Raw genomic sequence first — 13,323 nt, forward strand, 5'->3', positions numbered from 1 at the left:
GCAGTAACTGGGGTTGTGAATGATTTTGTGGGTAAGTTGGCTTAACATTAACAGGTTGGGAAGTGCAAGCCAGTTAAGTTGCTGAAGAACAGAACAATGATGAGTTTTGTGGGGATCATTGTGGCAAACTCTGCTATTTTATTATAGCAGGAATCAAAGTTATTAAGGTCAGCCTTGTGTAAGTTTGTGAAAATGTATGAAAAACAGAGAAGGGTAGACAGAAGTTGAGATTTTGCTGTGGCAAGCCTGGCTTGGTGTGTAAGGAAAGGTATGGCCCAGTAGAGAGATCCAAATTTGACATGGACTTTTTTGATTGTTAGGGATATATGAATGTCAACTTTTAGCCTATCATCTATTGTTACACCTAGGAGTTTGGTATGATTTTCAGGCTTGATCTTGGTTCCATAGGCTGAGTGAATACAGAGAGTCTGAGAGTGGGGCTTGGATGCTTTATGTGTGAAAACCATTAACTTACCATCTTGCACTCAGTGCAACTAAAACTAAACTCATGATATTAACTGCTTCCAAAACCACCACCCTAGATAAAACCTCATTTTCAGTCCCCAGTCAAAATAATACTCCTCTGGAAATAGTCTCTAATGCTAAACTACTAGGAGTCCTGATTGATGACCAGCTAAAGTGTGATAATCATCTACAAGTAAATATAAAAAAACACACAAAAAATAGGCATGCTTTACCACCACAACCGTTACTTCTCTACATCTACTAGGCTCACCCTCGCCAACAATTACTTTATCCCATCCCTCCTATACGGTGCCTCAGTCCTTATTAACCTGCAATCATCCCTCAAGACTAAACTCTCCTCTTGCTATAATAAAAATAAAATTTGCAACTGGCCATAGATCCAGTTGCCATCACTGAACTACCCTACACCAACTGAATTGGCTTGAGCTGTCCAATTACCTCATCTATATTCAACTTGTCCAAGCACACAAACTTATTTAAACCCCCTCTCTCTGTCTCTCTCTTGCCACCACCTTTAAAATGTACCCACCAAACAGACTTTCGAGATCTAATTCCCAAAATCTAATTGAACACCATAAACCTGCCCATCCACCAGGCAAACATCTAATGTCCGTCTCTCTAGCACGCCACTGGAATTCCCTCCCACCTCTCATCTGCACCACCAGCAGCCTCTCTATATTCAAAACCTTACTTCACACACACCTACCTTCACTGTGGGAATGCTCTTGCTCCCACCCCACATAATCTCCCTACACTATAGCTACTCTCTATAAGCTATAATTCACAATAGCCTCCCATTGTTTTGTACCCTTAATAAACTCTAGGAATTAGCATAACTCCTAGAATGGTACAGTTCGGTAGCCTAGAAATCAACTGCATGAATTAGCATCACTATTAAAAAATTTGGTCTGTTTGTTATTGCATTGTGCTAATATGTTAAACTGTTAAGAACTTTGACTCTTCGTAAATATTACTCTTATTGCATTTTACTAATATGTGCACTCTACTAATATGTGTTTTTCTATTTGTTTAATTTTGCTTCATTTGTGCACATTACATTTCTCTAATAACTTACTTTCATGTTAAATCTGTAATTTATAATTTTCTGGAGATTTTCTCCCCAGGACTCCATTGAAAACGGGCTCGTCATGGCTCACTGGACTATCCGGGCAAACAAACTATAAATAAATAAATAAATAGTCTTATTTGGGTTTAGAATGAGTTGGTGGTTAGATAAGTAAGTTTTCATTTCCTGTAGTGATTTTTGTGTCTTTTCTTGGAGTTCTTGGTGGATAGGGGCAACACAGATAAGTGATTTACTGTCTGCGTATTGTATTATAGTAGCAAGTTGGGTTGCTGAATTTAGGCTGTTGGTAAATATAATAAAAAGGAGGGGTCCAGGTATGGACCCTTGGGGTATTTCAGTGGATACTGGCAGTAGAGGAGAAAGATTGTCACCCCATTTGGTAGCCTGTATATGGTTTGATAGGTAGCTATGAAACCAGGCAAGAGATAATAAACTGAGATTGTAAGTGGAAAGTTTGTTACATAGGAGTTGGTGAGAAACAGTGTTGAATGCTTTCGACATATCCAGACAAATAGCTGAGACTAGTAGCCCCATATTTTTGAGGTGATGAACAGAGTCAGTAAAAGCCATTAAGGCTGTGTATGTTTAGGTCTGAACCATGCTGCTACACCCACTATTTCTAGCTGTAGCTCTCTGCATCAAGCACAATTTCCCTTAAGAGCACACAGGGAATGCACTCAGCCCAGGGTCTGGGTTTCTCTCTCTGTCTCTCCCCGGGTCCCCGGTAAGGCTTTCCACTGGCACAGCTGTTGAGCTAAGTCCTCAGCCGAGTGTCCAAGCCAAGTCCTCCAGCACTCTCTCTCTGTGAACCCAGTGGTTCGTGTCCCTCCCTACCCGAATTAGCTGACACACACACACACACAAACACACACACACACACACACACACACACACACACACACACACACACACACACACACACACACACACACACACACACACACACACACACACAAACAAACACGCACACACACACACACACACACACACACACACACACACACACACACACACACACGGAAAAGGCTGACACAGGTTTACTAGCTATGCCCCCTTCTGCCCAGACTATAAAGTAGCCACTGCCACCAGACATTCCCACGCCAGCTACTCTAATGCTCTCACAAGAGTACCCAATTATCCTGAGTGAAATTAATATTAATATGAATGGAGGTTTGTCCAATGCAGTAAGGCTTCTGGGAGTGGCCACAGAGTCACCAAACAAATATGAGTACTCTCAAAGGTTAAAATATTCTTTAAGGGATCACCCATGATGAAAAATTTAAATATATTTAATAATAAATAAGAAAATAACATGAAACTACTAAATGCCTATTTACTATAAACACCAGAGTTTCAAACACAGGAAATATTAAAATAACACAGATGAATAGATTCACACAGATAGAGGAAAACAGTACTTAGGATCATAGGATCATAGGAAGTTACTAGGCTATTGATCCTAGCCAAGAATTTAGCCAATGTTCCCACAAGTCAGTACCTGATGCCCCTGTCCATCAGGGATACAGTTTAAATCCCAGTGGTGTATTTTCTGTTCCCCATCCAATTATCCAGGTTGTGCATAAATAGGGTTAATGAGGTCCTCTGCTTAATGTGGAGAGGGAGTCTGTTCCACAGAAGGGGGAATCTCTGGGACACAAATCTTTTCTGCCAACAAGTCTTATCGATGTCACAGACCAGGTTAAGGTCACGCTTGTGGGTTACTCAACTAAAGGCAGGGTCTGAAATTGCTTTGTCTAGAGGTCACTTCTGTGGAGTCTGTAAGAAACTGGGTAGAGGGACAGGTCTTTTAGCTTCTTTGTGTAGGATAGATGTTTGAGCCCCTGGATTCTCCTGTTGAGGAACTTCTGTGGTCTCTCCAGCTGCTGCATGTGCTTTGTGAGGTACATGCCAAAATGGGCATTGTACTCAATATCCCTGTATGAGATACCCTTACTAATGAGGTGGGCCATGTAGAAAGTTTTCCTTACAATGGAGGCAATATGGTGTTCAAAAGTCAGTTTGCTCTCAACCTGGGTGCCCAAGTCTCTCACAACTGATTGCATGTTAGGACCTTGTTATTAATGTGAAAATGTGTAGGGATATCACTCTCTCCAAAGGAGATGATGATGTATTTTGTGGCATTCAATTTGAGGCCATGTTTCTGGCATCAGTCATTTGGTTGAGTGAGACCCTCTTGGAGGATATCCACATCACTAGAGGAATTGATGACAGCACCCAGCTTGCAATCACTTGCAAACTTGGTCAACCACAGAACACTGGTTTTGGCCTGCACCTCAGAAAAGTATATCCGAAACAACAGAGGCCCTAAGACCAATCCCTGGAGTACATCACTCATTACAGGTCAACTGCTTGAGGTGGCTTCTCCTGTTTTGACTAGGTAGGTTCTATCAGTGAGCCAGTTTGCTACCAATCTGGTAACATATGGATCAATGCCTAGTTGAGAGAGTTTATCTATTATACTCATGTGGGGAATAATATCAAAGGTTTTGGCCAGGTCAAGTTAGGAGGTGTGCACAGTCTTCCCATCATCCATGGCTTTGGTGACTGTATCAAAGAGGTTGACCAAATTTAACAGGCATGACCTCCCCTTGATGAAACCAAACTGTGTGTGTTGAGTGTTTGGAGGTTGCTTATGTCTTTGTTAACGAGGTCCATGATAATCCATTCCATGGCCTTGCAGATGAGGCTGGTTAGGCTGATGGGTCTATAATTTCCTGAATCAGTGGATGCTCCACCTTTGTGTAAAAGGATGACAGTGGCTGTCCTCCACTCGGCTGGGATGAAGCTCATACTCAAGTTTTGTTTGAACAGGGTGCTTAATGGTGCTGCAAGTTCCTGGCTGAGATCATGTAGGATGCAGCCTGGGATGTTAGCAGGTCCCATGGAGGCTATTTTTTGCCTTTGAGAGCGCAGTGATGACTTGCTCCCTAGAGATAACGGGGGAAGGTCCTGGATCTGTCCTGATTTACTGATGGGGGGACAGAGGGGTGAAGTTTTCACTGAACCTGTCTGCCAGCAGGTTGGCTATATCTACGGTGTTTGTGTATGTCGTATCCTTGACTCCACCAGTTCTGAGCAGATCTGAGTGCTTCCTTTGAGACTGTGGACATATGTAAAGAAGGCAGAACTATTATAAACCAAAAGACTGATCATCTCACAAAATAATTTATTCGATACACTACAAAGCTTTTGAGTACAAAACTCTTTCTCAGCGCAAACAGTTTAAGCCATCAGTTCAACACTTATATAATAATTCAAAATCATAGCCAGGCTATCAGATAAAAACAATTAAATCTATAACAATTAACCCTTTAAACAATGAACTTTTATTTATTTATTTATTAAATAAATAAATTAATCCTTTAATTAACAATGAAAAACATATAAAATTTAAAAACAATATGAAATACAATGCAAGAATTCTTATACACCATCAAATAATCGGCTGTTTTAACTTAAGTATGGGCTTGATACTATTTATTGTAATCAACCTGGTGGGGCATCTGCCCTGAAGTAATTTATCCACCTATACTCTACTGCTTCAGTAATAGTAACAATATCTCCACCCCTGTAATTCAAATCTAGCTTTTGTAAAACTCAAAACTTAAGGGAATGTTCATTTCCATAGCATTGAATATGCATATATAAATCATTTGTATCTAATTTGGACAGTGCAGTGGTGCAGCGGTTGCATTGTCACCTTACAGCTAGATGTTCTCTAGTTCGATTCTCAGCTGGGCTGCCTTCTGTGTGAAGTCTGCATATCCTCCCCTCTGTCTGTGTGGGTTTCCTCCAGGTGCTCTGGTTTCCTCCAATATTACAAAGATATGTGTCTGTAGTGTTCTTCCTCAGGCCTCTACTGAAAATTGGCTTTCTTCCAAGTTGGACTTTCCTGGTGAACAAATGTTAAATAAGTAAAAAACCTTCTACGAATTTCTGACATATGTCATGCTATCCTATCGTTTCATTTATTATTCCTTTTACCTATATAGAAACCTGGACATTTTCCGCAGTTAGTGAGATGGAGCACATTTTCAATGTAACAAGTAGAAAAAGTTTGGAAAGCAAAATTCTTTTTGGAAATTGGGTATACAAAATCTATATCCATATTTATACATTTACAAAAACTATAATTATAGCAGGGAGTAGTCTGTTTCTTATTTATTATGTTTTGTTTCTATCTGTTACACTTAAAGTCCTTATAACACAGCAATTGCCTAAGGTTTTTGTCCTTCTTATACACAAAACATTGTCTTTCACTAATACTCTTAGAAAGTCCATTATCTGATCATAGTGTAGCCAAATTTTTCTCTATAATTTTCTTTAGTTGTTATGTATGCCTGTTATGATTAGTGATACAGCTAAGCGACCAGTTTCTACATCTTTGTTACTAACAGAAGCTTGATCATTATATAAATATGGAGGAGCGCTACAGAATCCTGAAAGCCCAAAATCCTGAAGACCAAAATCCTGAAAGTTCAAAATCCTGAAAACTCAAAATCCTGAAAACACACAGGATACTAACACTTAATATATTCCCGTCTGGGCAGAAGGGGGCATAGCTAGTACATACAGAAAGAAATAAAGCACAAACTATATTACTGTTCTACAAGTATAAGGAGGAGGGCAAGCCCCCCTGGACTCCCCACACCCCCTGTTGCTTAAATATATCAACTCCAAGATTGCACTTAGTGTAGTGAAGTGCAATCTTGGAGTTGATATATTTAAGTAGCAGGGGGTATGGAGGGCACTGCCCCCACATGGGGGTGCAGGGGGGGCTTGCCCCCCTGCATATAGTTGAAGTGTAATATGTTTCTGTATGTACTTGTACTGGAATATAGTAAGTGTTGGTATCCTGTGTGTTTTCAGGATTTTAAGTTTTCAGTATCTTGAGTTTTCCTGGTCTCAGGATTTTGGTCTTCAGGATTTTGGGCTTTCAGGATTCTGTAGTGCTCCCAAATATGGACAGGCTGTTCCATCACATTTAGTGACTACGTACTCAGTACTCTTCTTAACTAAAGTGGTATCATACTCACTAGAATAAAAATCACATGCCATATGATCTAATTCCTTTTTAAATGCTTCTCTGTTTTTTAACCTACTAGCTCGTAACATTTGACTTTTCACAACCCTATTATATACATGTCAGGGATGCATACTATTAGCATGTACATATCTAGTCGTCTGAACATTTTCCCTGTGTATAGATGTATGCAGCTCTTCATTAACAATAAATAGTGCAATATGTAAAAAATTAATACTTTCTTTAGAAAACTTTGTCAAATGCAAGAAAAGTTGTAGTTTCATGTAATTAGTGCACAAAGGTTTCTAAGGATTTATTACTATCACCCTCCCAGAGTAAGATGATGTCATCCACAAAATGTTTATAAAATTTTAATTGACTTCTTTTAAAGTTAGCATTTGATGTAGTTAAAGCATACATATATAGTTCTTCCCATCTTGTTAACACCAAATTAGCATAACTATTTTCCACTGGGGTTCCCATAGCCACTCCCAATAAATGATGATAGTAAACCTCTTCAAAAGAAAATGCATTGTTTTCCTATACTATTTCCAGCATAGAGCAGATAGATGAAATTTTACTTGGCAAATAACCACTATGATTTACTAAAAGTTCTCTTACATACTGGACAATTATATCATTAGGAATAATAGTAAAGATAGATTTAATATCCATTGTTACTAAGTGTGCCATTTATCTGATTAACACTTAAATAACTTTTCAAACCAGTGAAGAAATATCTTATAAAGCTGTTAATAAATCTTAAATTGTTGTTCAAGATATTTTGATATAGCTGTAGTTACCCATTTTTCTACCAAAATTATCGGTCTCATAGGTGGGGAGGATAAGTTCTTGTGTATTTTGGGAAGTCCATATATCATGGGACAAACAGGATGGGGTGTATAAAGATAGTTATATAGCTCTGGTGCAATTAAACCTTCAATTAGGCAGTCATATAAGAAGGAATTTACCTTATAAATCATGCTGTTTGTCATTTTTACCAGTTCTTCTAAAAGTTTGACTATCATCCAAAAGTTGTAGCATAAGCTAATTATATATTTTTATGTTCATTATTACAGTTTTCCCTCCCTGTTTTATAACTACATTATCTCTAAGACACAAATCTAATAATGCTTTCCTTTCATCATTATCTAAATTAAAATAATTGTTAGCTTTAGTCTTAAAAAAACAGATCATATATGTCATTTTCACACATTTCAAAGAATGCATTAACTGTAGAAGAGCTATCAAGTTTCAAAGTATTGGATCTTTTAAGTGTTACATCATGACAAAAACTTTCATTTTTAAACATAAGTTTCAAATCCAAGTTCCTTGCAAATAGATGAGGATCAGTTAGACAAGCATTTAATCATCCATCCTTAGATGGACTAAATGTTAAACCTCTGTCCAAACTTTCAGTTCAGCATCTTGAAGTTGTATGCCAGACAAATTAAACACAGTATGTCCAATAACATTTAGCTCTTTTTGCTCTGGGTTAGACGCTGTCCAGTTTGATTCTCAGCTAGAGCGTCTTCTGCGTCGAGACATGCGTGAATGGGCGTACCTTCTTTGAAGGTTGCACATCAGGGCTGGTAACTCGGCATGTAAAAATCAACTACCAATCATTAGCGGACCGGAGTTCTGCTGTGGTGACCCCTAACCGGGAAAAGCCGAAAGATACAAACAAACTGGTCCTACCTTCATAGGTGTTGCTGATCCCATCTGTGTTGGTGTGATTAATCCTCTGGTCATTTCTCACCTCCGAGTCATTCCTCTGCTCACTGATTTTGCTGGATGATATATTTGTATTGGGAGATTCAATTGTACTTTGTTCTTGGTTTTGCATCTTCCTTTTCATATAATATACTTTCTTTTGTCACAGTTTGTGCTGTCATTGATTCCATAGAGGTAACAGGACATGAATCTTCCATTGCAGACCCATTTGCATCGAAAATGTTGTTTTCCTTAATAGTTATTGTCCACTATCTATTTCACTTGTATTATATATGCATTTCATCTAGGTAATATTTATGTTTTTATGTGTACTATCTTTTTAAATGTTTTAGTATGTTGATTGATCATTTAGACTAATTAGGAAGAGTATATAAGGTGTGTGTTTTTATGGAGGAGTTACACCTGAAGAAGCAACTGTGAAAGCACTTGTGTCTCCTGTTAATAAACTGGTACCTGAACGTATATTCGTGGATTTTTTGCTGTTATTTTGGAAACATTCTCAGCCTGGATCTTTTGCTCCTTGTTTCCAAGGAACTTTACATTTGTTTCTGCAATATTGCTGCTTTTTGGGCTCTGTTTTTGCTGATTGTTTTCGTATATTGTGAACTTTGTTTTACAAAAGGTTGTTTTACTCATTTTGTAGAAATATTACAGTACTGATGTTCTGTTTTTGGCCAAGAAAACACATATCCATTTTAATCATTTAGGTCTCTAATAAATTTGTGTTTTTTGTAGCAATCAATGCATTTTCAAAATTTCTCAAACTATCTAGCATACCTTGATATTCAGTCAGCACGGTATTAAAATCAGTTGAGTTCACAAGGCTATCTTCAATCTTATCTATTTCTGAAATTACCTCAGCTTTGACATTAGTAAAGTGCTGATTGAAAAAGTGCTCATTCATCAAAATCATATAACTGGCACTCAATTGTAAGTTCAGTCCTTGCCATTTATTTAGCAAGTCCGAATATGTATTGCCATAAGTAGGTATTTTAGTCACTCTAAATCCTCTTGGTATAATGCCCATTTCAAGATAAGCTGTAAATGTTAGCCTCTGCCATTGCATTTTTTTTGTATCATTCTACAATGGACTCTAGTAAATGTAGGTTCTTTAGAATTTCATCCCTGTTAGCATTAAGGAAACTGGTAGTAGCTTCATTACATGTGACAAAGGCCTTATGATTGTCTTTAGTGGATGTGGCCAGTTTGGACTTGAGGTTTGCTTTGGAGGATTTCACTAGTGCTCTTATTTGCTTTTTCAGGCTAAGGAGAAATTGCTTCCAATTAATCACCTGCTCCTTCTTGGTCCCAGACAGTAATTTTTTCCTTTTATTATAGAGTTTATTTATTGCAGATGTCTACCAGACAAGTTTACTCTTCTTTGAGGAGGAGGATTTTGTCCTGTCAGGTATTCCTGATTCCAAACAGCTATATAAATGCTCATATAGCACTTTGGTGTAGGTTTGTCCATATGTGACAGTTTCTATGGAGGGACTGGAGGCTGTGAAGCTGTTTACCAGGACCTTCCCTCAGGAGGTTGCTCTTTGGAGAAGTTTTTTTGTTTAACCCTAGCTGGGGGGGTTGGGGAGATGGAGACTTCTAAAGTGACAGCTTTGTGGTTGGATCTTACCAGGGAAGATGACAGTGTAGGGATGCTACAGTGGTTACTCATGGGGGTTAATGCCAAGTCCAAGATATTATCACCTCTTGTGGGACTGTCAACCAGCTGGTCCAAGGCATTTGCATTGACAAAATGTAGGAATCTCTGGGCATTTGTGTTTTGGCATGAGTAGTTCTTCCAGTCTATGGTTGGATAGTTAAAGTTACCCATGATCAAGGTAAAGGGTTGAATTTTGATATATTAGAAGAGGTTGCAGATAGGTGGAGTGGGCATCTTGAGTCAAAGTTGGGGGCCTGTAGCTAGCTAAGATTTGAACAGGGGTGTTGTCAATGGTCAACTGCATCTGGAGTGTCTCCTGTGGATCAGACTGTTTGACTAGCCTGGAGGTGTGTATGTCTTTAATACATATTGCAACTCCATCTCCTTTTGCTTTGCTGCCCACGGTTTGTGGTCTATGATATGATAGGATGAGTAACCTGGTATGGCTGGGGTGCTCTCCACAGCTTTGAACCAGGTCTCTTTGACTGCTCAAATGTCAGCATCTTCCCGGGTTAAGAATGTTTGCAATGAGTGCAGTTTCATTTTAGACTCCTAGAGTTTAGCAGCATGACTTTTAATTTGCGTTTTGATAAAATGTCACATTGGTAGTCTTGACCTCATGGCATTGTCCAAAAAGGCATTACAGGGGAAGCAAGAGCCTTTGCCAGAAGCCTGAAGCCCAATGGAGACAGATGCAGGCCATCTCTGGCAAAGCATCATGGTCTGTCGGTCATGTCTTCCCAAGCTGTCAGATACTGGATCCACTTGGAATGACACTAGAAACTAAACCAATTGTTAAAGTCAATCATTTTCTGTTTGTATTGAGGCATCATTCTGGGTGATGGTAGAATGCTGCTTAAGGCTAGGAGCATACCTGCTTGGGACACATATTCATCAAGCTTGTTCATGTCTCTCTTCATGTAGTCCAGGGAGGTAAGTCTCAAGCCATTCACACCAATGTCAGAGTCATAACAGTACCTGTTGTTGGGAGACTTACATGCATGGGTGAAATGGCAGATTCTGGTACTTGATAAACCACTAACCGTGACTTTCTCCTTATCCAGCCTAATAAGGAGCACATGTGTGTGTCTTACAATGGAGTCTCCTATAACTAATATGTTGGGTTTATGTTTAGGCCTTAGTAGCTGTAAGACAGAGGTGTGTGGACTGTGTGTGGTATGTGGTGTAGTGGGTGGTAGAGTTTGCATGTGTTTTTGCCTCAGAGGTATTTTTTGTTTGGGTATGTTTTTGTTGAGGACCTCTGCATATGTGGGTGTGTGTTGTGTTGGTGTGGGTGGTGTTTGAGGTGTGGTGTTTGTGTTGACAATCTTCTCAGTGCCAGATATAGTGGCTGGTGAGGGAGAGAACATAGACTCTAGGTTCTTAATGTAATTGCATCTCTCACAAATTGTGTTCCTAGGTGGTAGTAGTAAGGGGTTGTCCGTGTTGCTACACTGTCTCAGGATGCCCCATATCAACCAGACTGGCAGGCGAAACTGTAGGAAAATGTCCATCCATATTTGTCACTATCTGAAGGAGAGAGGCCAGAGAGAGAGCTAAGGGGGTAAAGAGTAGAAAGTCTAAGAAGAGTACTACTAGGTGATCATACAAGTGCTACATTTGTAGCTGGAATACCTCCCAGTGGGTTAAAAAGCAGTGCAGCAGTGGTGCATGACATGCAAACAAGCCAAAACCAGTTCAAACATGGGGTTTAAATACCACAAAAAATAGCAGATTCTAGTAACACAGAAATTTAGCCAATCCTGCTAGTCCCCGTTTGCTTTACCAATCAGTTTGTGCCAGACAAGGTCCAGGCAGCCCTGCTACTCTCACTAGCAGGGAAGATAGGCACCTTTCAACACAAGATAGCTACCAGAAACACAGAAAGCAACACAATATGGCTGCCAGAAACACAGAAGGCAACACAATATGGCTGCCAGAAACACAGAAGGCAAAAACAAGCAGCTCTGGATGCAGAAGCCTGTATCCAGACTATGCTACTCAATTTGAGGGTTAAGAATGCAGTAAAACTCACAGATAACATTGATTAACCACTTACAGACAAAAACAGAACTTCACAGTATGATAAAATACAGTTAAACATCAATGAAATGCAGTAAAATGCAGTTAAACTGTAATGAATTGCAGTAAATATCAATGAAATACAGTTAAACATTAATGAAATGCATTTAATCAGTTAATTGCTTTAAAACTGTGCAAATATGATAAATTACCTCACAATCACAACAGCAAAAACAGTTCAAATAAAGCAGCAATTCAGTAGAATACTGTCAATTTAATCAGGATACAAATGTGGCAAACTAAATGCAGTTGAACATCTAAGCACCAGCAGCAAAATGAAGTAGGAAGGGGCACAGTCTTTTTTTTTAAGTAGAAAGTGAGGATACAGAAGATAATTTGAGGTTAGGGATGAAAAGAGATGGGCCTTCATAACTGATCATAGTAGAATGAGCTGATGCACGGGTGGGCCTTCACAACTGATCTCACTGTACTCAGTAGAATGACCTGATGGAATAGGACTGAGAGGAGTGTCCAATATCAAATTTATAGTAGTGGTGGGCAACTCGAAAGCCACCAAGATCAGAACAGAGATAAGGATTCAATTAACTAAGCCTAAAAAACAGTTGCGCAGTTTAAGCAGACATGCAGCAAATATTGTTTTACTTAATCAGAAGTGCAGAAAACAGTTGAAAATAAGCACTTATCTTTTGTAGTCTCACTATATTTTCCTGACTAATCCAAAGAATCATTATTACCTAGTTAGGTTACTTACTACAGCAAGGCAAGATGAAGTAGGTGAGTGATCCTTCTATGTCAGGTTTCCAGAACAGAATGCTCTGAGACTTCGGTCTCAGCTAGTAATAAAACATTATTTTTGCTCTAGATTACAGAATGACATCACATTCATCTGGTCATCTCACTTCTGCTTCCCATGAAACCCCCCATTGCTAGAAACTGCCAGGATTTAGCAACTATGGGTCAATAATACACACACACACAGCTTTGTTAAGATCCACTGCAGCTCCTGGAAGTCATAAAACCATAAAACACTTCCACTCTTCCTACAGGAGCTAATAAACTATACTTCTTACAGACAATTAATTTCTGGCTTCTTTCAAGACTGTGAGATAACATCTTTATAGTCTAGGCACAGTAATTTAATTTCTTACTATTTTTAAAGTTTGAGATTAACCTCTTTTCTTCCAGTATGTTCTGTTAAAACATACATTTAAACTGTTACAATAATGCGTGTATATTTCTCTTTTTGACCAAAAGGGCACACTGTTGGTA

The 13,323-nt window shown here is 38.9% G+C and overlaps 1 protein-coding gene across 3 annotated transcripts in view; it reads right to left on the bottom strand.

The window, feature by feature from the left end:
- Nucleotides 1-13,323, bottom strand: part of RASSF4 (Ras association domain family member 4) — a 1,767,318-nt gene that overhangs the window by 1,561,301 nt on the left and 192,694 nt on the right. The gene's annotated exons all lie outside the window — the stretch shown is intronic.

Source organism: Protopterus annectens, chromosome 14.part0, assembly GCF_019279795.1.
Source record: "Protopterus annectens isolate FY-2018-M chromosome 14.part0, PAN1.0, whole genome shotgun sequence".
NCBI classification, from domain to species: Eukaryota; Metazoa; Chordata; order Ceratodontiformes; family Protopteridae; genus Protopterus; species Protopterus annectens.